The sequence below is a fragment of the Haemaphysalis longicornis genome, unplaced genomic scaffold, assembly GCF_048455015.1.
Source record: "Haemaphysalis longicornis isolate Haplotype H1 unplaced genomic scaffold, Haemaphysalis longicornis Haplotype H1 scaffold_3, whole genome shotgun sequence".
NCBI lineage: Eukaryota > Metazoa > Arthropoda > Arachnida > Ixodida > Ixodidae > Haemaphysalis > Haemaphysalis longicornis.
The window spans coordinates 166,216,141-166,240,735 of NW_027526335.1; the positions used below are offsets into that span (position 1 = coordinate 166,216,141).

The 24,595-nt window shown below is 48.4% G+C and overlaps 1 pseudogene; it reads right to left on the bottom strand.

The window, feature by feature from the left end:
* Positions 1-4,249: 4,249 nt before the first annotated feature.
* Positions 4,250-5,402, bottom strand: LOC144175516 (uncharacterized; annotated as a pseudogene).
* Positions 5,403-24,595: the final 19,193 nt, after the last annotated feature.

Sequence of the window (24,595 nt, forward strand, 5' to 3'; positions counted from 1 at the left end):
ACAAGGTAGCAAATTGGGTGAGTTGGACAGCATTCAATGGATAGCATTCGCGCTGACCACCATGTATGTTCCTGTCTTCTGCAAAGTCCATAGTTAGGTTCTTTTTCGGCACACACTCTTAATAGACTGCCTGTATGCTTCTTGTAGAAGGTGTATACATAGCTGTATCACATAGTTTTCTTGCACTGCAAAGTGGTAGTTTAAAAAATCTACGTGCAATCGTGCAGGCTCAAGACACCACTGCGCTGCGTGTGACCAAATGCAATAAGCTGTTATCGAATGACCAAAGAGCATTCAGTGAAGCAGCTTCTATGAAACGGGGTTTTACGTAATAGCTTTCGATGAACTATCAGCAACCCACTTGTGCCATGTTATTCCTAGCCCATATCCTAAACCCATTATTGCTCCTGAATGAAAATGTCGTCGTCACGTTGCCAAATTTAACAGCTCTCCTTCTGTGCAAAACTGTTCCCCAGCAGGTAATAAAATAAGGTAATAATAAACGACTATGGGTAAATGCTTCTAGCAGGCACCATGGGCAGCCATATCGCCCGTTGCAGTGCTTCATGTTCAATAATGAGGCCCTTGCTGGAGTGCCTGCACAGCAGCGCACCACGGACAGACTCGAATGGATGCTTTCATCACCGTGGTGCCACGCAATGGTTCCCACAGCATTCAGGAGCTTCACAAACATGTTCATAAAGAAATGCATTTGCAATGCACCTTTGCAAACCAGAGTCCTCTCTCAATAACAGTGTGAAAACGCAAGATAAAGGGCAGCTTATTAAGATGAAATGTAAGGGCCACACACTTGACTTACTAGCCTTGAAGACGGGTGACCCGTTTGTGTTTAGGGTTATCGTGACGTCGCTCCACTTGACATTCTGGTTCAGCCTGATGCTGCAGGCAGACACGTTCATCAGGGATGTCTCCATACCTGCCAGAGACACTTCTGGTAATGCTGTTCAAGCGATCATACAGTGTCTGTGCAGAAGCTGTAATGGCATCCGCAAGCAGCTTCTAAAGATCAAAAACAAGAAAGAAGCTTTGTTATGCCAACAGACTGCGCAATAATCGGGTAGCTTTGCATACACTGCACGTGAAAGTGTGGGACGCTTATTTCCGGTTTTTGGAGCCCAAATGCTCTAAGCACCTCTTGCAAAAGAACTGGGCGGCAGGTACACAGTAAGGACGACAACACGGTTTTGTGGCGAAAGCCAACTTTGCTTTCACTTTCTCTCCAAATGCGAATACCAAGCTAACGGCGCCATGCGGTTTAATTAGCTCCGCTGGAACGGTGCTCTTGTGATTATCGCCCCCAGGTCGAGGGTCACATGAATTTGGCCATGCAAGCAGTCCAAAGTGACCGGCTGCAGCTCACTGTGCTCCCCCTTCACCCCTTCTGTTGGTATTCGCGGTGACAAGCTGTTGCTTCCTTTGTTCAGAGCCTGGCTAGTCTGTTTTTTGCCAAGCTGTTGCTTCCTTTGTTCAGAGCCTGGCTAGTCTGTTTTTTTGTTCTATGAGGGCACCTGGCCTTTTCAAGTTGTTGATGTAGTCTTCAGTGCCGGTTGATGTAGTCTTCAGTGTAGGACCTCATGCTGGTGAATGCCAGTCAGTAGTTAAGAGCAATAGCAACTGCTAGAGCTAAGTCTAACCCTTGGTATGGCTCGGCTGTGCAGGGCGGAACGGGGCCTGCATGTGGCACCTCTTCGATCTTCAGCAGGTTGAGGGGGTTGCAATTGCCACCTTGCCCGACAATTGTCGGCTCGAAAGAAACCCACTCGTCCGCGTTAGTGAGAGTCAGTTGTGGCGCAAGTCTGTAAAGGAAGTTTACAGCCCTCCATGGACGGTGTTTCTGAGTACCTGGTCACTCAGTAGTACATCAATAGTACAAACTGGGCGAGAATTGCGAGTGCTGAACCAGTCCACAGGGTACTCGGGCAGAGCAGCTTTTTCAGGCTCCTCAGACGCCATCGCTCGGGGTCCTTGATCCGTGATCAAATACACTGCCCGTGTGCGTCGCCCAGCTGGCTGGCCAATACCACTTGGCCCTTGAGTTTTCGGGCCAAGCAGGGTACGGATCCCCCATGTTTCCCTGACCGAGGGCACTGCTCAAGAAACACCGTCTCGGCGCCCGCTTGCCTACGCGCTGCTTTCCAGCACTTCTTTTTTCTTGGATGCGCTGCCTCTCCCCTCCGCTTCCTCAAAACGTTTGCAAAAGGGCTGAAAAAGTGGATGCTTTCGCCCACTTGTTTCCCTCCTGTAACATGATGTAGCACAGTGTGCCTTCCGAGAAGTTATTTTTCGGTTGATCAGCTACTAGCAGCTCCACTCGTTCATCAAAAGTCGTCACCCTTCTCACATCCAGGTAAAAATTGAGTTAGCCTTGAATTCACGTAGCAAACGGGTGCCATCCATCGTCTATCCTTTTCCTTGTCGTGAGGAACCTTCTCAGGGGCTCTCCTGCTGAGAGCTCAAGCTCGTGTGACACTGTTTTCTTAAATGTCTTGCAAGCTTCGTGTTCTGATGGCGTGGATCGCGTCGACAAAAACTGAACTCCCTCAGGTGTTAGCGGAAAAACAATTTGGCCCCACAGTTCCGGTGGTAATGCGTACGCTTCCAGCATATTCTCCAAGGACTCAAACCAGAGGATCCTTTCTGTCTCTGTGGGAGATTTTGGTAGTGCTGCTGCCAACAGCTTCGAAAAATGACGGAGCTCCACGTGTGCGTCTTGCTTTGGTGGTGCGCTTGATCTCTCTCCCAGGCCTGTTCCAGAGTGTCCTCTCGCATTTGTGACTGCGAGCTCAAGTTTGAGAGATTTACAATGTTGGGAAACTGATTTTAGGTTGAGCTGCAACTTTGACATCTCATGGTGAGGCGAAGCTCCCCCAGATTGACATTCCTTATCCCCACTCATTGTGTTAACTCTCTGATTGTCCAGGTTTGAATGCCCAGAATACTTGTTCATGTAACACAATGACTCAATGCGGGCAAAAGGGATTCACCTTCGGATGCATTGTCGCCCGTCGGTTTGCTGTCTCTCTCTCGGTGGCTTCCTTTCACTGCTGCTCATAGCTGCAACGTTGCTCTTCTGATGCTCTGCTATCCCAGTAGTAGCTCCGGTGATGTTGTGTCAGTGGCTCTGTTGCTCCTGCTAGGGCCCAGCAAGCTGCAGATCAGCTTTCTGTCCCGCTGCCTGGTAGAGGCTTCCGGTAGACAGAGTCCTCTTACCTGTAACCTATTCTTCAGTCGTGAGCCTCCTTGTCGTTGTGCCGCGCAGATCCTGTCGAATGCACCAGTAAAGGTTGGATGGTTCTTTATGAGGGACTTTCTACTGGAGTAGAAGTTCTATTATCTGCAGTGGTGCCTCTTGACCAGGCACTGATGATGTCGACGAAATTCGTTAAGTTGGTTTTCGAAAACTATGTTTACATCAAATACATTTACGGAATATTCTCGAGAACGAACTAAACTTGAGCAAATAAGTGATAAAAGGAATGTCCTAGCCAGCTAACTTTGTGCATCACGGCACACCCATCAGCAATGGACCCTGGCCCAAGAACACTCAAGTGGTGAAACCACCCCTAGCCAAACCTGGCAACTGTAATGACAAAGTGACGTGACCTGCACGCCAGCCGCACGTGTGGCATACTCCTCTATAATAGACGTTGCACACATATATACACACACAAGGACAGTGTTGGAAACCCAAACACTGAAACCGAAACTGTAATTATATAACCATGTACAGGATACAACATCATACCTGCCAACTCTCCCAATTTACCTGGGAGACTCCAGATTTCTTACCTATTCTTCCGACTGTTCGGGCAGTCATAAATCTCCTGATAAATGGCCCCAACCCCCATCTCGAAAACAAAACAACAACAACAAAAAAATAAAAAAACTGCGTTATGCAGCGCAGCCGAATTGCGATTGCCATCACGAGCTGCGTAGTTAGCTGAAGTCGGATGGGAATCCAAGCCGTTACCAAGCCATGGTACAAGCCTAATTTTGTTCACATGTGGTCGGGACAATGCGTTGAGGTAGAGTTTACTAGAAGTATCTCTCCAGTTGAGGACTGAACGTAGCAACATTCTGCTTTTCACAGCTCTCTTGACATCATGCCGTCAAAACCCCAGAAGAAGTATTTACAATATTTCTTTAAGTGTTATACTTCAGAATTCCCGTGTTTCATGCCGTCCAGGAAAGGCAAACAGTTCGGATTTTGCACGACTTGCGCATGCGGCGTGAGCGTGGCCCACGGCAGTAAAGGAGACTTAAAAGTGCATTTGGCGACTAAGCACCAAAGCTTCCTTCGTGCTGCTGAGAAGCAGGGGGCTGTGAGCAACTTATTTGGCAACAGCAATGAAGATAGTGTTGTGCGGAGTGCCTTTTCACTGGATTTCTTATTGAGCACAATTTACCGCTCAGCGTGAGTGATCACTTTGGGCCACTTCTAGACTATACTAGACATCGCATGTTTGAAAATGTCCGATACGGCCACAGAAGCATTTTTTTCCTTTAGCTGGGCAGCGTTGCCATGAAGCGCGATGCTGGCTAGAACCACACCGAAAACAATGGGAAGGATGCGTGTGTTGCTGCAAATTCTATGGACGGCGCTCTCGAGACGAGGGGCGGTTTCCATGCGTAACTGCCTTATCACGTTGACCGAAGGTGTGAACGTGCGGCTGTGAATGCGGTGGCGGCAATGACGGACTGCCTTTTGTGCAAGAATGCGCAAATAATGGCTGCACAGAAACAGAAAATCTCTTCATTTCCGCGGCTGCTTGCTCGAGTTGACTCGTGAGAGCAACTGCCTTGTCAAACGACAACGAAGACCCTTCTAGCAAAAGACGTTCCTGAATGCGATCCGACGACACACCGGAACAAACTGTTCGCGTAACGACTCCTCTAGCGATTTAAACGAGCACATCGCGGCGAGCTCTGTAAGGGCGGTCACGTACTCTTGAACCGACTTGCCTGGGGACTAAATCCGGCGGTGAAATCGGTGGCGCTCGACGACCAGGTTGCCGGTGGTGTCAGAGTGTCCTTGGCCAGTGTCGCTACCGTGGAGGCATACACGTCTGGCGTAGGTGTGGTCCCTGTCTTCTCTGCCGCCTGCGAAACAGACAGGGTGTTGAAAATGCGCTGGCCTTCGGGTCCCAAGGAATGTAGCAGAAGAGCTTTGCGACACTCTGGGGGAACTCGGAAGCACCAGATGCTAGCAGGTACACCTCGAACATGTGCCATCGTGACCATGGCTGCACGGGGCAACCTGGTGTCGGGTCGCCAGGGCCCCGGCAACGAGCCCCTGTGTGGCCCGGTCTTCTGAGGTCCGACCAGGCCCCCCCAGCCCAGACCTTCGTCCACAGTCGAAGGGAGGGGATGATGATGATTATTTACAGATGATAATGGCGATGGGTGCACGGATATGACTAACCGGGAAAAACCCCTTGGTGTCCACAGTGCAAGTGATGATGGTGATGATACATTCGGGCATTATGTCCCGCAATAACATCCCTATGCTCACCATATGTATATTCATGCCAATTCTAATATCTTGCTTTCTTCACAACACGAAGAGCCCTTTCCTCCTGGTCTCCGGCCTGATCTTCACTGATCTTGTCGAGAGCCCTCTTGAGTGAGTACCCTGCACGATTTTGAGAGGTCCTGTCGCGAATCAGTTCTGCCAGGTCGCCTTCAACTCTCACTGTCCTGCTAGCAAGATCGTTCTCTGTCGCGAGGACTTTGATCGCGGTCTTGAAGTTGCTGTCAGGTGCCCGTTTTCTTGGGTTGTCAAACCGGTAGCCTTCCAGTCCAGACAGAATGAGTGTGGTAGGTAGCATCAGCTTCTTGTCATCAGGGGCTGTGTACAAAGCATCATAAAGCCTCCAGTAGCTGCTACCCCCCTTTCTTTGCCACCATAGAAGTCCCTGGTCAACCGAGATGGCAAGGGTCCAGCTGCCAATGTTTGTTATCCTGATCACTGAAGTGCTTGGCCTGTCAGTGCCGGTGAACATGTACAAGAAGGCAGTCTTTGCACGTCACTTTTTCCATTTTTCTGTGAATGTACCCGCAGGGGTAGTACACTACCATGTCCTGAATACTGCATTTGGATGAATCTTGCATATAGTTCTCATCAGGAAAAGAAATAATACACTGAAGCTTCTTGGGCACTTTTGACACAGTGGTGGTCTTCAGTTCAGCTGCTGCTCTTGCCTTGGCTGCCCTAAAACGAAACTAGATCAAAGTCGCATGGACCAGTGCAGCTGCCCTAGATAGAAGTCTGCAGTGGTGTGTACAGTGACAGAAGTCTGTATATCTGGCCGAACTACGTGATGCTGGAGTTATCTTCGTCCCCTTTGAAGGAACGTATGGTGCCAAAAAACCACTGCAAAAGAAAAGCTATAAAAATAACTCAGTACAGTAATTAAAGTATCTCTACGCGGCCCATGTGGTTGCTATTAATGAGTGTATTTTTCATAATTTCATAAGTACTGCCTGGTAGAATTAATTATTTCAAAGGGATTTAGGTTGAGGTTTGCTGTCAGTGCATACAATGTACCTTCTGCTGCAAGAAGCTCTTTGTTGATGTCCAGCACAGACAGCAGTGTTGCACGCAGCAATTCCATAGTCCGTCATGAAGCAAAGAGAATTTTCTTTTTCTCATAGTAGTTTTGCTCTGCCTCATTCAACGAGTTGACGATGTCTTTATGACGTGTGATATGACAAGTCTGTGACTTAGAGAGTAACTGTGATCTTGATTATACCGAGAAAATTTAACAATGCGTATTGCTTGCATGGGGATCTTTGGAGCTCCCCACCTCATGACTTATTGTGGATGTTTCACACTCCGGGCGTCAAACGGGTCGTTCATAATCTTTTTGAAAGCTTCTGTACCAGAACAGTCCTGAAGCTCCGTGACACCAGCCTCGCAGGAAATCTTCAAACAAGTTGCAGTGCTGTGGCTGAAGAGCTGCACACACTTTTAAACGTTCCAAATCAACTACTTTCAGCAGCTTTGCAGGTCACAGTTATGACAAATCTGTCTCACGAGTTGCATACCAGGGTGGCGAGCTGCACGTTCATTTTCTGTAGGTTGCTAGGTCAAGCATGATGGCCTTGCTTAGCTTCGGCTCGACTTTCATGTGCTGTGCTCTTTCTGTTTCAAAGAGCACTCTGTAATGGCTGAAGTTTGTGCAGTGTTCTTGTGCCTAAAAAAAAGAAGAATGAAATAGCATTATCAGACGTCTTTACGTACCTGCATATGTGCATACCTGACCTCACTCATGCTTCGGCGGGTCGTTTCTGGCACACTTCAATGCATGGGCTGCATCACGAATGAATTCCAAGTGCTATCCTTCAGGAAGGCACTAGTGTTGAACTTTGTGCCAGCATTTGATGTGGCACTCATAATGCCAAACTGGACTTGTTATTCCCGGTGCTGTCACTCACTATGGCAATGCCGTATTTACTCGAATCCAACGCACCCTCGATTGTAACGTGTACCCGTTTTTTGTGGTCCGAAGAAGAAAAAAAACGTAATGTCCCCGATTGTAACGCGCACTACACTTATTATTTAATAGAAAAAATGCAACTTTTTCTCACTTGGAACAAGCAAGGTTTATTCCAAAGGTGGCACAAAATGAAATGTGCTGGTTATTGCCGGCAAGACAGTCGCCACGACGACGGTCCGGGGCAGCGCCGTCCGTCCCTCGGCAGCTCTGTCGTTACGGGTCTCTCAGCTGCCCGTTGCTGCTGCTCCAGAGGGTCTTCTATTTGGGGATGTCTGTGGTCCGCTGAACCCTTTCCATGTCGCCTTGTTTCAAGTTGCTTGCAAAAATTTTTGTCTTTCTGTTTGCACCAGTCACGCACGCAAGTGTCCAGAACACTGAACGCACGTGACGCGACCCATTTTCATCGTTTTCATGGGGTTTTCATGGGAATTTTCTGCTGATGCGGACACAAAAATTTTCTTAGCTGGTTAGAGGTATACTGCTCGGCAGTAAAAAAGCATGCGAACACAATGTATTAGCCTCAAAAATTCAGTTTGTATAAACACAATGTACTTGCAGAAAAAAAAAACTGCTCCGAGTACGGTTATGGTTATGCAGTCCTATCGGAGGGAGAGGAGATGCAACGGAGTGTGCGTAGGAGGAGGCCAGCTGGCTCGTGTAAAGCCTTGAGTCATGACGTATCATATTTTGTCGTGGCATATATGTTTGCTTCTTTTTCAATAAAACCTCAGCTGGTAGTTGCGCACCGTCCGGTCTTATTCTTTCCTTTCTGTTTTTCATAGCTTTTTGCGCTTCCTTTCATCATGCACGTTAACGATATCGTACAGCTTTTCTACAATTCATACTTATCAGCACAAACAAAAGCATCAGCAAGGCGAAATCAGATGCTTACGTCTGAAAACTTACCGCGCGTCTGTCCGCATTGCGAGTGCCGCAGTGGAGTACGTGACGTCTCGGCTGGTAGTTGACGCTTTGGGTGTAGTCCCACAGATTCTGCAGGATCTCTTCTTTTTCAGCCTATTGCTCCTCTGTACTCGATCTGAATAGGCAAACGAACGCACGCCAAATCAACATATGCGCCAGAAAGCAGTGAAAGATAAAAAGTGCGGTAGAGAGGAGACGAAGAAAAGCACACGCAAGACTAGCGCTGCTGATTGGCCAGAAAGCAGTATGTGCAGAACGAACAAATGCACTCATTTTTTCATGTTCCTTGCATCCTGCATCTTCCAATATCCCAGAAGGATGTCCACTCGATCCTTAACTCAGCGAAGTGTCAATTCTCGGCCCACCACCCGATTCACTGTGGCGACGACGTGAACCCATTTGTGGTCGTCGCCAAAAGGCCTCGTCGCGGCCACCTCACGCAAAATGCACAGGTCTTCGTGCGCCGTGAAGCACCTGCGGGGTTTCTTGACTTGTCGACGCTCACTCGCCGGGCCGCTGGCACGCTGCGCTGGGATGGCCGAACGAGCGGGTGAGCGCGCAGCGTCGTAAAGCCGCTGGCCGCATCAGCGTACTGACGCATGCGCAATAGACAGTTTTAGCTAAGCGGGTTTACGTTCAGCGGAGAGGAGCGGACGAGCGGAAAGCGAGCGGAACGCAGCGCGGGAAAAAGTTTTTAGCTGGGCGATCGGCTGCCGGCCAGAGCGGAGCGCTGTACACTGCGCCATCTATCTAACAGCGATAAAACAGCGCCAGAAAAACGAGACGAGAAAGCGGAACACAAGACTGTCGCTGGGGGTTGGCCTGAAAGCATTACGTGCAGAATGAACAAATATACTCACTTTTTAAGGTTCTTGGCGTCCTGCCGCTTCCAGTATCCCAGCAAAATGTCTACACAATCTTTTATTCCTCTTAGGGTGAGCTCCCGGCCCACCGCCCGATTCACCGCAGCGAGAACATGCACCTACTTGATGTCATCGCCAAACGGCTTCGCCGCGGCCACCTCCCGAAGAAGACAGAGGTCCTCGTGTCCACTTAAGCACCTCCGGGGCTTTTTAGCTGGTTGCATTCCTGTTTCAGAAGCGTTCGCGGGGGATATTGACGCGACCACGGCCGGCGACGCGACACCGCGAGCGTTGGAGGCAGCCATTTTCGATAACTACGCTCGCTCGCCCGGCCGCCGCTGCGCGCTGCGCTGGGATGACGAAACCATGGAGGAATGGACGAAACGAGCGGGCGAGTGCGCAGCGTCGTAAATCCGCTCGCCGCCTCAGCGTACTGGCGCATGCGCAGTGGCGTTTCCGCTGGTCCGCTCCGCTGCGCTTCCCGCTGGCCCGCTCTGCTAAAACTCTCTAATGGCGCCTCCGCTCCGTTCCGCTGGCCGCTGGCCTGCTCTGCTAAAACTCTCTACTATCAGCTACTGTTAAATAAAACCCAGAATGACTGGCTCCAGAACATTTTCTTAACTAGGGCGTGTGGCCAGGGCAGCCAGCGACAGCCAATCTCCAGTACCATTGCGGGTTCATTTCACTTGACAGCAGATGTTTTCAAGGTAGGCACGAAACACAAGTTGATGCTCCTACAGCTATGCCGATTCGGTTCTTGTCCTACTAACCTGGATGCTGCCATCTCATTTCAGTGAGCCCATACTGATTTTTTTCAAGATTGACAGGTATGTAGCATTCAGAAGAAGGTTGGCTTTACCTCAAAGTGTTTTTGGTTCGTGGACGCCAGACATAATTGAGCCATTGGGGAGAAGCGGTGTACAGCATTGCTGTGAAACTAAGGGGCGGCAGGCTCTGTTGCCTAAGATCAAAGGATGGGCAAGAAGTTTAACAGTGCGCATTAGAAAAAGAACCAGCAATTTTCCATAACCTATTAGGTTGGGGTGCCTGCAGAACCCTGTGAAATGCTGCACCAGCATGCACCCTTCCGAAGGTCCGGTGCAGCTGACGGGTAGTCCTTCATTTCGTGCATAGCTCTGGAAACCACAAACGCTCATCACCAAATGCATCCTAATTGGATGTCCAGTCCGTTTGGGCATCGGGGAATGCTGGAGGACAGTGTTTGATGTCCCAAGCTTTTATAATACCCGATGAGGACAATAAGTTTCAAGGTGAAGGGCAAGCACCCAAAATAATGGCTGTCAGCACTTTTGTCAAGGACAAGTTGATGGAATCCCTGTTTGTAGAGCGTATTTGTGGTCCTGGTGCAGGCTGTGTGGCAATATCTTGCCCTGATTCCACTATAAGAACTGCAGGCAATATACAGCTTGGAACCCATCGTGTTGGAGGAGCCTGTGTCTTGGGCCATTCCAGTTGCCTATTTAGCCTAATCTTCCAATGAGGTTGTGCACTTGTAATATGTTAATGAAGAGCTGCAGGCTTTCTAGCATGGACGCCTGGACTCAGCAATGCTGCCAACTGCGTTGAAGTCCAGGGAGTGTCGGGCTACTTTGAGGCATTAAAAGTTATCTACCAACTTGAGCCATTTATAGGGCTGCTTGTCTGGTCACAGGACGGTCGTAGTGTGACCTAGACCTGCATTTGTATGCTTCAGACTTTTGCAGAGATTTGGGTTCCTTGCGTTGGCCTAAATTTTTTCTGTAAATTCTTGTACATTCTTCATTTTACAACCTGCACCCCTGCTGTCACACCTGCTGTCAGATACTAAACAGACCTGGATACTTACCTCGTATTTGAAGGCCTGGAGGTTTGCATCTCATATGTGCCTCTTGATATACTCCCGCCGTTTTTGTCGATGTGCAGATTGAGACAGCTGCGCATATTGCGCACTTTCAATACAAATCTGCTTTCCTGCCCCAGGCTGCTCCAAAAGCTTGAAAATTGCAAAAATTGCGCCAAACTGCTCCAAAACAGTCTGAGAGCCAAGGATTTTAACGGTCCCGCCAGTTTCAGTGGGGGAAAATGCTTACTGACGGCATAATTTTCCGGCACCCCCAAGGTGATCCTGTTTGCCCCTTGACATCTTTCCACGCATTGAAAAACGCTGGTGCATCATGGCTCATAAAGGCGTTGGCTGTAGTTGGCTGTAACCTGCCCGGTTCTCACTTTTATGGCCTTGAAAGAAGTCAGCAATCCTGGCGATCCACTCTGTTGGTAATGCAGTATGCCACTGGGAATCCAGCACCAAATTCATCAACGCAGAGCAGAGTCACTAGCTGAAAATTACATCCTGCAAATTGTACAGAAACGCAGATACAAATGTGGTTTGAAAAATGCTCGCCTTGGAGGTTTGCATCTCTGATGTGTCTCTTGATATCCCTTCAGGAGTGAATTAAGAGAGGCACGAACAATAATTTACATACTTTGAAAACAATCTTTATTTGGTGTCTAGAAAGCAAAGAAATGTTCAAAAACTTGTTTGCAGTTATTAGAAAATTTTTTTGATACCGTACAACATGGCACCTTAGCCACAACAAATTAGATGTGACCTCGTCAAAAAGCGGATGAAGAGTTTGCACACTGTGGGATTAATTAGTGCTTTCGAACTTGCTCTGTCAGTGTTGCAGAGGTTCAGTTTCTCACTTCTTCATATGAAACTCATAAAAGCAGTCTTTTGCTGCACTCAGGCACAACAACACATGGCACTTTCTGCAACAAATGCGGGACCTGGAATCGCAGCAGCGTTTCAGCACCTCTGAGCAAATTTAGAATCTGTGTGCTTCGGCCAGTGGTTGATTCCATCGAACGTCGTAGAGATGGTAGGCATAGGCTTTGCATTGTGTGCCTGCCTTGATTGAGGTTGTCTGTGTGCCTTTGCTCGGTCGTCCTCTCCTGTGAGGCTCTGTCTTGTTGCTCGCGATCAAGCTACGAGTGATGTCGGACTAAAAACACAATATGTCCTTCACTGCCTTCTTAGGTAGATTCTCTGCTCTTGCATCGTGAACGTACTCGAGCCAGCTGTTGCAAACAGCAAATCCGATGAAGTGGGATACAACCCTGACTGGCCACTTCCTGGTCCTCGTAGACAAGGGATAAAGGGACATCAGAAAATCAAGCTTCCCACCCCACTTCTAAACTGATTGTACTGTACAATCACTTCCGGTCAGTGAATTTCCATGTGCTGCTTCAGTGCCTCACTCTAGCCTTTTACTTTTTTCGTGTTTCCCACGCCAACAAGAGTGGGCACCGTGTTCACGGGTCCATTGTCATGCCAACGAACCATGACAACATCTTCATCCTCAGTGATTTGGATCACTGCTTCCGCGCCCTTCTTTGTTTAGCTCCTCGTCACTCGTGAGTTCACACCCAAGCAGTCGGTTAGATCGAATGGTCCCAGTAAAGATGGTCGTGTAGTTCGTTTCCCCGAAGTCCGGTGTCGATCAGGAACCCAATCGCCCGGGCTCTGGTTGATTTGGCAGGAGGCTGGCAGGGCGATGGTGTTGAAGTTCTTGGAGACGGCGGTCGAATCGACGAACTCAAGGCGTTTAGGTTGATTAAGTGAAAGGAAAGTTAGTTTATATACAGCTATTTACAGTAGGATAACAACTAGGTACATGGGTAATAAAAGGAAAAACTTCGAACTTCAGCTAGACGCTAGCTCCGAGTGCGCAAAAATCACTTGAGCTCCTCAACTTCGTCTAACTCTCCTATTCTCGGAGCGTACACAAACCGCTCGAGAACGACGGCCGAGACCCTGTCTCGCCGCAGGATCCGTCTGGTTGGGCAACCAGACGGTACGGCGCTGCACCCTATATTTCGGCCGCGATCCTAACCATTATCCTAGGGGGCTCACAAATCCCAACCTAACTTCAACGGTCGAGACTCCTTGTCCCGCCGGGAACTGCCCAGCTCCGCGTTCAGACAAGAACGATTTCCAACGGCCAAGTTTGGCCTTATAAAACCTCGAGATCGCCCTCTCTCGGGAACGCCCCTGTAGCGTTCGTACACGCGTAAGGGAGTGCCCAAATTCACGTATACAGCTGTCACTCAGCACGCCACGGAATATTCAATGAGGCGCCGCCATCTTTGGGTCAACGGCACGCTCGCAGACGAGCAGGTGCGCGTGACCCTGCGGGGTGAGAGCTAAAGACGGCGACAGTGCACTGTGCCAATCGGGGCGCGTTAACAATGGTGTCTCGCGCGACGCGCGCTTCGACGCCGGTAATCCCACCACCTCCGCGAGTCATGCAGACTGTTCCCGGGATCAGCGGCGGCGCCAGCTGCTTTCTCAGTGGGGGATTGTCCCTATGGTATGCGGTGGGCCAGACAATCCGTCTCCCGTGCGCGCCGTGACGAATTGGCGACGGCTGCAGCGTAGAGTCTACACTGCTGGGCCACCAGACGGAGTGGTGGGTTCTCGCGCGCAGCCCGGGCGCCTGGCCGCTAATCTCATAAGTGGACCTTACAGTCCCCGAAGCCAAAATTCCAAGAAGTTTCGATTCTCGAAAAAGAGGAACAGACAAAAAGTAATTGTCCATGAAAACACCTAACATTGAGACTGTGGGGAAGGTGTTTCACTAGGCGCATGACTACAGACCCTCCAAGGCCCAAGTGCGAATGGTCAGCCCTTACCCCAGTTCCCTTGCCTTTGTAGAGCTCGAAATCGTGGGCCATTCCATCGGAACTACAACGGACAAAAACTTTGATACCCTCAGGGTTAGGCTTGTTTCGCACGAACTGCTTTGCCGCAATTCTTCCAGTAAATAGAACCATCTGCTCGTCAATGCTCTTATTAGGAAGAGGCTCAAGCTGAAGGCATCGCTCCCTCACGGCATCGACAATCGGCGCTACCTTCCAAAACTTGTTCGTTGTGGGACTGACTGGGGCATTAAGAGTCAGTCGCATGCAGCATTGACCTCAACTTGAAAAACCTCTTTGCTGACAGTGAATCAGCAATGGAGGGAATTCTGGTACCCTCTTGCCAATAGTTTCGAACACGAGGTATATTGAGGATGGCCATGAGCAACAGGATTCCAAAGAACACCTTAATTTCCTCTGGTGTGGCTCCGAGCTCAATTCCGGCTGTTTGCAAGGCATACGCATTCGTGAAATGCGCGAGTTCAAAGAAAAGCTTATCTGGAAAGCACTTTGTGAACTACTCCAACGGTTGTAGAGGAGGTGACCCATGTGCATGGATGGGGAAGCAATCTGTTCCAATTGGTGTGAAGTTCTTTCTAATCCACTTGACTTGGAGATTTTTCTTATGCGCTGGCTCCGGTGGAGCGTCCTCCTCATTGCTGCTGTGCTCTGGGGTCCTCTCGTTCCCAACTGACGGAGGCTAAAATTCAAATAAATGAAAAACGAAATCACAAAACGGCCGCAAACTGGGTTGGGGAAACCAGCAAAGTGCTACTTACAACTGCATCGAAAGTATCATCCAGGCGTCGTCCGAAAAATCCGCATATGATAAATTCCCGTCCGCAATACTGGTGTGCAATGCTTCGGCTGAGCTCGTAAATGCTCTAAGTCGGCGTTTAGAGTGATCATCAAGACCTAAAAAATCAAAACGTAAAAAAACAATGTTTTGGTATAAGGCAAAAGCTTGAGAACAAGACAATTTGCAACGAATGAGAAAATACAGACGGCAAAAATGCAGCTGAATTGTCTGGCCTAAAGCGCCATGTACACAATTGTGCATGCATCATTTCGCCAGTCCTATAAATATTCATCTTGAGGCTATGCAAATGATGTTTACACAGAAAGGAACACCAGACCTTTTGCAAGTGAGTTTACAACTTTTTTTTCTCTAAAGGCCTTTGTGCCGCGATAATCTAAAAAAAGTTGAGGTTACTCACGTGTGCTCCTATAGAAGGAGGAGGCATCCATGTTGGCTGGCACTTTATGCCAATGCTTTCTACTGCTGAAGAGGGGTGGCGCTAGTAGTCCAGTCAGCGAGCATAACTGAACGCGGGCACAGTGTTTCTGAGCCACTGCGATGAGCGTGTGGTGCGAGCGCGCTTTTTAAAATTTGCGTACACAATCGTGCACACCACTGCTGAAGGGGATATGCTCCCTCCAGTTTTTGTTGATGTGCCACGCACACAGCAGACGATGCTTGGGCTCCCTCATGACATCTTTCCACACGTTGAAAAACGCTGGTGCATCATCGCTCATGAAGGCATTCACTGTAACTTGCCCGGTTCTCACTTTTATGGCCTTGAAAAAAGTCAGCAAGCCTTGCGATCCACTCGGTTGGTGATGCAGTATGCCACTGGGGATCCAGCACCCAATTCATCTACGCAGAGCAGAGTCCCTAGGTGGAAATCGCATCCTGCAAATTGTACAAAAACGCAGATACAAATGTAGTTTCGTAAATGCTCGTCTTGTGCAAGGCTGACATTTCCTTTGTTGTTGGTACAAGTCTTGCTTTGTTCTTGAATAGCATGTTACAATGTCTATGCAACAGTAAGAACCTGTTGGGTTTGTTTGTTCATGTCAAATATTTACAGTGCAGACACGAAGGACGAAGAAGAACTTTACACCACAAGCGCTCAGTAATACAACAGGCTCAGCAACACGCGTGGGGAAATAGTGGTGGCTGAAATTGCAAATTTCAACTACCCTTGTGCTAAGATGCATCCTGCTGTTCGGCAGCTTTCTAATTTTGGGAAAACATTTTTGGGATGCAGTGCATTGTTGTGCTGTGTGGAAATTTATCTAAGCCTGTTCACGATTGCTCTGGTGAAGGGTCTTGCATACTGGTGGGCCGAAGTATACTGCTGCTTATTCGTAATGTGTTCAGTATTGACGTTAGGACGCGCCCTACTATACAACTAAAAAGCAAACTTAGATCAGTTTAACAGGCCATGGAACGAATAATGATAAGAGTAACATTTAGGACAGGAAGTGAGCTTCCTTAATCAGGGAACAAGCTCGAGTAGATGTTGCCATTGTTCAAGTAGAGAAAAGAAATGGACGTGTACTGGCCTTGTAGTGAGACGAACCGACAACAATTTGGGGTAGCAGAGTGGATACTGTGATGCCCCCGATTGGGGGATAGTGTCATGCTGCCAACTAGGTGGGTGCATAACGAGTTGAGGGGAAAAGAGGGAACACAGGTTTGGCTATAGAAACAATTTAATTAGCAGTGGAGTTGGGCTGGTGCCAACGCGCTCACCCAGCAAGATGATGTGACTTGTAGGAGCGAGTCAGGAAGGCTTGCCCTGTTCAGGAGTGCTCTGCACTTAAAATTAAGATAAACACGTAGCTATCACAACATTGTTGTGGATGGACAAGGGAAACACTTAGCACACACACACACACGCACGCACAAAAAACGGTCTTCCACTGTCACAGGAAGGAGTGCATAAGTGGGACATGCATCCTTTAACGTGCAGTATAAACGATTGTTTCCCTTTTGGATACAGTGCAAGACGGACATCTTTCATTCATTTTTGCTTCCTCACTAGCTCGGGCAAAGCTGCATACTAGCTTACAAGCTGTTCACTAGCCCAGAAAAAAAAATTGTTCTCTGTTTGTTAATAAAATAGACGGAAGTGAACCACCTTTTCTTCTTTTTCCGGCCTTGCGTCGCTTTCCCACTACCACCCTGGGACACGGTGGCAGCGTGGGAACTAGAACGGGGGCCGTGCGAAGTCTGAAAATTGTGCACAGGTTTTTTAGACAGGGCACGAACAAGAAACGCTGACACGTGGAAGGCACCCACCTGGACGGCAAATACTACTAATTTCCAAAGTGGATTTTTCAGCCAACTCTGCGCGAATGACATGTACAACACAGGTGAAGCAGAACGGCTCTGCCTTTCTTCTCTCAGCTGACAAGCACTGCATCAAAAGAAAAAAGAGCCCAAAATTTAAGCTAGTAGAGTCAGGAGGAGAGCTTGCCCTGTTGGCCCGGGAAGGTCGGGGCTCTCTTTCTGGGGCACTGTGATGTGCTTGCACACTGCAGGACCTTGTGGGGGCCAACAGTGGACTCGAGCAGCACAGGGAGGACAGAAGGGGTTGGATATCAGTGGGAGAGGCCTTCGCCCTGCACTGGACTTGAGTATGATGATGATGATGATGCATTTTGGTAGCTGCATTTTGCTGAGAAATGAGAATTCAGGGGCCAGTCTGGCTGAACGCGAGTTCGATTCTCATTGCCCAGCACTTGCATGCACGGTGCTAACCCTACGAGGCATTGACTTCTTTCCGATTTGGGAAGTATTGGGAATGTTCTGAGGGGTTTTGCGTGGTAACTTTGAACTTTGAATTCTCTGCAAAATTGCAATGAAGTGATAGAGTGGAATCTTGGGCGAGTTCGTGATTTATTATCGATGCGATGTGTTACAGGACAAATAACAAGGTCACAAGATGTGCTGGTGTGAATCAAGGTCTAACATTTCTAGTGATATCCTGGTTTGCTACGCATTTTTTCTTGGTGTGATTCAGAGCGTGTGTGCAGCAGCAAACCAGTCAAAAGATCTCCAACATGACATCTTCCATGGAAGTAGAACACGTGGATATTTTGGGGCACTTCTCAACGAGCAGAGGCTATTCCGTGAAGGCCTCAAAGCTGTGAGGGCCAGAGAGTGCGAGCTGCATTAGCGGCAAATCAAGATGGAGAAGTAGTACAACTCCTTGTCGAGGTATTTTGATCGACTCTAAGGAGAACATAAACGTTTCTTCACTGCCTCCTGTAGTACTCAACAATGGCTGCCCTCACTGAATTCCCAGTGGACTGCACAGCATGTGTGTTGTGTGCATGCTGATCATACAGTGCATTGCCTGCTAAACTTCGGTACACCACTGCGGTGAAACAGTGTCGCCAAAGGGCTCGTTTGTTATTCAGGATGCAGCATGCATGAATGACGAGCCTGAAATTGTCCAAGTCACGCTCCATGCGTTTCAACAAGAACCTAAACCTCGCCTTCGTTCGTCGAAATGCATTTTCAACTATGTGTCTCGCCTTTCAGGGCTCGTAGTTGAACCTTCTCTGCCCGTCATCTAGCTGGCTCCTGTGGCTGAAGGGCTTGATGAGGTTAGGCGTGAGAGGGAATGCTTGATCATAAAGGACCAGTGGAGGCACAGCCGTGCTGCTGATGTCGGCTACTGGTGTCTGGAAGAGTGGCCCATAACATGGCAAGCCAGGTCCATTCGCTGGTATACAAATGAATCGTGGCACCGGCCTGGTGCGCCCATGTTCACAAACCTAAACCAGTAGTGGTGGTAAATGAGGGCCAGCAGGATCGTGCTGTACCTGGAAAATACACAGCACAAGTGGGCACATGTTGTAGCAACCAAAATGTGCATCAATGGGCAAGACACTGCATCAGCTAGAACGAGGCTGGCTGTTATCAGTTCTTTTTTAAAAATTTCTTTTTGCTGGCCAGTAACATCTGAAGGCAGATTTCTTTTTTTAAAGGCTGCAGTTTTATGGTAGAAGCAAGTAACTGCGTGAAAAGTCTCTTTCGAGATAAAAGCAGGGCTTAACGGCCCTTGTAGTTTTTGTAGCCAGCTGCGTGTTCGTTCAGTGGGGCCTCTGCGAGGCGACAGCCGTCCATGGCAGCTGCGGCCTGGGCGAGTGCCGTCACGGCAGTCAATTTCTGGATGTGGTCTGCAATGTCCTCCGATGCCCACGTTTTTATCCAGTCCGCTTCCATTACCTCCACAATTGCCTCACACAACTCGCGATACAGCTTGTTCACGACGATCGCCCCACGTCTGCAATGTCCTCCGATGCCGATGTCTTTATCCAGTCTGCTTCCATTACCTCCACAATTCCCTCGCACAACTCGCGATACAGCTTGTTCACGACGATCGCCCCACAACGAACACCAAAACTATAGTCCTGTCCTCTGCAGAGGAAATTAGTTTGTACAGGCCGACCGTTACGCGTTTTCCCACCGGCGTTGTGTTGCGCATGTTAGTGTTCATCCTTTGCAGTTTTTCCCCTGCCACGCCTTTTTGCGCCTAGCTCCTCTATCTTCTACACAGCCTTCCACTGCCCAGCTGTTTTGGTAGCAGGGCCTTCGTTGTTGAGGAGCCAAGCAACCTCTTGCCACAGTTTTTTTTTTCCAGTGTGGCCCGGTTGCACCAGTCTGAGAGCATCGCAGGGTGTTCTGCCACAAACTGAAGAAACTGCACCTCTGCCTTCATCACCTTGAAGCCCAAAGTGATGCCTTTATGCGACGACATGGTGCTATTTCCCCAGCCACGCCTTTTTGTGCCTTGCTCCTCTGTCTTCTACACAGCCTTCCACTGCCCAGCTGTTTTGGTAGCAGGGCCTTCTTGGCTGAGGAGCCGAGGAACCTCTTGCCACATTTTTTTTTCCAATGTTCCCCAGTCGCACGAGTCCGGAAGCATCGCAGGGTGTTCTTCCACAAACTCAACAAACTGCACCTCTGCCTTCACCTTGAGGCCCAAAGTGACGCCTTTATGCGACGACATGGTGCTATTTCCCCAGCCACGCACTTTTGCGCCTTGCTCCTCTTTTCTACACAGCCTTCCACTGCCCAGCTGTTTTGGTGGCAGGGCCTTCGTGGTTGAGGAGCCGAACAACCTCTTGCCACAGTTTAGTAACAAAGGACGCTTTTTTTGTTTTCTAAGCTACACTGTTTGTCACTGAAATAAATTGTATTTGTCATGTTTCCCAATTTTTTTTGACAATGAAGGTTTAATGAAGGCTTCCAAGGTGAATGCCACGTGGTTGATGTGGGGTTGTAAAACATGCAAAGTGTGCAGGCATCCATTTAGGTTACAATCAATAACAGCTAGAAAGCAAAAAAGTATGTCCACAAGCAGGGTTCACGCTGTGGTACTGCCACCTTTTTGTAAGGAAGAACAACTGTGCAAGTGGCGTGTGCCTTGCTCAAGGTAGTTCTCTTCAGGCCATGCTGTGACATTGCTGAGTTGCAAAACTTTTCATTTCTTGAAATGCAGGATCTGCACAGCTCCCCTGTAGTGTATTTTACCAGATTGGTGAACTGCCACAGCTTGTGAGTAGTGCGCCTTACCATGTTTTCATAGTTGCTCTGAGTTGCTTATTTGGAGTGCATGCCTCATCACAGGTCTACAAAACCTCAAAGTATGCACTAGTAGCGTTCACTGTTTGCACGACATGGAGGATGGATATTGAGCACAAAAATAATCTGAGATGCTTATTCTCTTGCGCAGTGCAGGCAAGCATACAGCTAGAGAGCACTTTCAGTCTTCTCCAAAAAGGATGGAGACATTTCATATCACGAGCTCAGTTCAACTTTATTGGCCTAATTACGCACATTGTGTTAAGAGAGCTAACCGTTGAAAGTATTGTCCGGTGTCCCACAAGGGTCTGTTTTGGGTCCTTTGTTGCTTTTAATTTTTATAAATGACATTTCGACAGTTGTCGAAAGCGCAGTTGAGATCGAACTTTTTGCAGACGATTGTTTAATTTACACTCCTGTAACTAACGCAAATGACCAAATCAATATTAATCGATGTCTGCAAGCCTTGCATAAGTGGTGCGCTCAGTGGGGAATGAAAATTAACTTCTCAAGGTCAACGTTCACCCATCTAACCAAGAAGAAATCTGCCCTCGTATGATTATAAAATTGGAAATAACTTTCTGATCAGAACACACAGCTTTAAATACCTAGGAGTGACTATTACCAACGATACGCGGTGGCACACCCATGTTGAGGAGGTGTGTGCAATAGCCTAGAGAAAGTTGTTTTAATTGAGGAAAAAACTAGAACACGCTCCTAATGATGTTAAATTACTTGCATAAAAGGCATTTATTTGCCCTATTTTGGAGTATGCGCCTGCCGTATGGAGCCCTTCTCAGTAGTCACTGAGTGATAAACTAGAAAACCTCAAAAGACTAGCAGTGCGCTTCATTTGCTCATGGTACCGCAGGACAGAATCTGTTAGAAATTTGTTAACATCATGTAAACTAGAACTCCTGCAAGTGCGCCGCGAAAAGCCAAGTTTGAAACTCCTGTTTCAAATTATAAAAGACGAAGTGAAAATGGACGCATACATACAACCCGCACCCAAACGGGGAGCTCACTTCAATCATAGTAACCCAATAAAACCTTTTGGGCTCGTCTAGACGGGTTTAAAAATTTTTTTCCTTATACCATAGAAGTGTGGAATAGACTTCCAGAGTATGCTGTTGCTAGTTCCAATGTCAAAGCGTTTGAGTGTTCGCTAGAATTGTTCTACCGGCAACACGAAACCTAATGTATGTTTAGCCATTGTGTATTGTTTTCTTGTTTGTACTCCGCCCTGTAATGACCCTCAAGTGAGAGTTACAGTATCAATAAATAAAAACAATTGTGTTTCCGGCCATAAAAAGGTCCACCCAGCTTGGATATGGCTTTGTGGGTAGCCGTCGTGGCCTGGTACTTCACCACGTGGTACTGCTTGTGGCCAGGGAAATACAACTCTCTGCGCTGAGTGCGCTGACATTGCCTGAGTGGTGCCATCAATGAATCCCCAGCAGTTCTGTGGCCATGCTCCCTTTGCATGCGTAGCCTGGTAAAACAGATTAAGCAGGAAAACACGGCAATGCGAGCACCAACTGAATAAGTGCAGTACAGCCTTTTGTATTGATAGCTGTGTTATCTACCAATTATAAAAGTATTAAGAAGGTCTGGCGTTTCAGCTTTCTGAGGAGATTGCCCTTATATCTTTTCGCTTGCACCCCACCGCCTAGATTCAAGCCAAGCAGTGTATTGGGCAACTATAAAAAGAAGGCCTGTCACAATACTTACGTATCTAGAGCAGTCAGCAGGGCTAACCTGCACCATGCCTCCTTTATACTTTCTGTGCCTGCGACGTCGCCGGGAGAACACTAGAGGGCTTCGTCGCCCGAGTTGCGGAGAGCCGCCGCTCATTTTGGTGGGGGCGCCACTTATGTAGAGTGCCTGGGCTGCCGAGGCCGTCAGCGCTTCGATGGCGAGTGCGCGGCAGTGCTGGTGTGTGCCCGGTAACGCACCGTTATAGAGCTCTCTTGCTTGCAGGTCACGTGCTTTCTAACAAAAGCTGCACTGGTAGAAATACAAGAAGAGCTACAACCCTTATTCCAAGGGTTCCAGTGGTGCCAAACGTAAGAGTAATATTTAATGAACACTTATATGGCCGAGAATCGAACGAACATCATGCGTTGGTAGGAAACTCGTAGGAAAGCGTGTCAAGTTGAAATGGGGTGCAACCCAGTGGGCAGAAAACAAGATCAGGCAACTCATTCAGTGGAAATGAAAAAGCACTCAAAAATTTAATTCTGAAGAACAAGAGACAATGAATAAAGGCTGCTTTTTAAAGCTTATACATACTTTCTGCAAAGAGGCTTTATCGAAAATGACATACACGTCATTTTTGTCGGTGGCTGCAGAGGCATATATAGTTCACAAGTACTAGTGGCCTGATCAATTTTAGGCAGATAAGCTGTGCCAGCTCCTTGCGGTGCAGCCGTTCTCTGTGGGAGCTGCTGAGGAGGCAAGAATCAATAATGACAGGTACAGCTGCTTCCTGAAAGGTCCTTAATGGCCTTTCAGCTTAGGCTCCTCTTTCAGGGCAGTTTCCATGAACTGGCGCAGGATGTCTAAGACATAGATGAGCCTATCAGAAGGGTGCATTAGTCTGTCTTGGTTCCGTGTTAATGCTGGAGTGGCTGATCGGACAGTGGCTTCATAGTCAGCGAACAGCAGCTGTCGCACATCACATGTTCCTTGATGACACGGGCAACTTAGCCACCAACGTACGCTGTTGCCAAAAGCTGCAGCGTTGGCAAACTTGCAGGTACCCTGGCCACCTACCTATATGTGCAGCTTCTAGTGGCAGCTCACCTGAGCCGCAGCAGGCCTCGTTCGCATTGAGCAAAAAGGCCTTGCTGGGCCCAGGCTGTTCATTGTGCAGCACATTGCTTCCTTCCAACGCTGCAGCAATCCCAGTTTTCAATAGCTTCTCCAACCCAGGCATGGCCGAACGAACATCGAACTGGTCATTGGAACCCAGTGATCTCCGCAGAGTGCCGAACAGAGATTCTATTGGATCACTTTAGAACTTCCTGCTGATGACAGGACTTCCACATTACTCTGGCGTTCGAAACGAAACAACCATGTACTAAAGGGTGCACGTACTCAGCACTGCACATGGAGGAGAAGCAGTGTGCGATTCTGCAAGAAAAGAGCTCGGTGCGGGAGCAGCACATCAGCCCGCTTGCAACGGCTAGTGCGGGAACGGAGATCGGCGGCGGCAGCGGGGCAGTGGCGCAGCCCTACGTGACTAGCGGCGCCACTGAGCGGCTGGTGGCAGTCGGCGAGCGGACCACCGACGGCCGCTGGCAGTGCACGTTGCAGGCGCAGAAAGTATAAAGGAGGCTATGCCTGCACAGACTTCCAGGCTTCCATTGCCAAGCCACTTGTGTGTTGTGAGGTTGAAAGCAAGGGCCAAACTTGTCCACGATGTAGTCATACATGATGATCCACATACTCTGTATAATGGATGTGTGACCCCCAAACAGACCTTCCAAGTCGCACAGCCTGTTCCAGAAGGTCAAATGATGAAGACCCATGTAGAGCGCCTCTTTGGCAGAAAGATATGTGCTTTGTTCTTGTGACTGGTTGACGGGTTTGTGGGCGGCACAACAGTGTACAAATATCACTTTTCCAAAAGTAAAAAACCTTTTTGCAAAATTCTAATCTACTTCATCTATGCTGAAGCAGCCTTGTGACGAGAGGCAGCAGTGTGGCTTCTTGTCCCACATCTCAAGGGTCCACAATAAATTACCAGGAGCCATTGGAGGGTAATTTGTAAACAAATATGCCGCTATTTTCCGCCACACGGAAGTGGACACGTGTGATCCTTCAGTTAAAATAAGTAGTAATCCTGCCTTTAGCATGTCCATGCAGCTTACAAAAAGTGATTCACTGCAAGGTGCACAAATGTAGAAAAGCAGCAAATGGGGGAGGCATGATGGGGTTAAAATGCAATCAGCAAATTTTCACACAAAGCAGGTCTCAGTAGGCTGAGAAGAAAAATGCTGAGATGTCACTTTTGTGGGAGCCGAAATAGAAACTTCAGTACGAGCAAAATGTGACTGTGCACAGAAGAATTTTGTGAAAGGGTCAAAGGACCGTTTTCCAGTGCCCGTCGTCCTAGCAAGCCACCATGGCAAACCAAAAATTGCAGTAAAGCACACCCCCTGAAAAAGTATGGCTTTCAGAGAGCTCGTGCTCTAAATTCA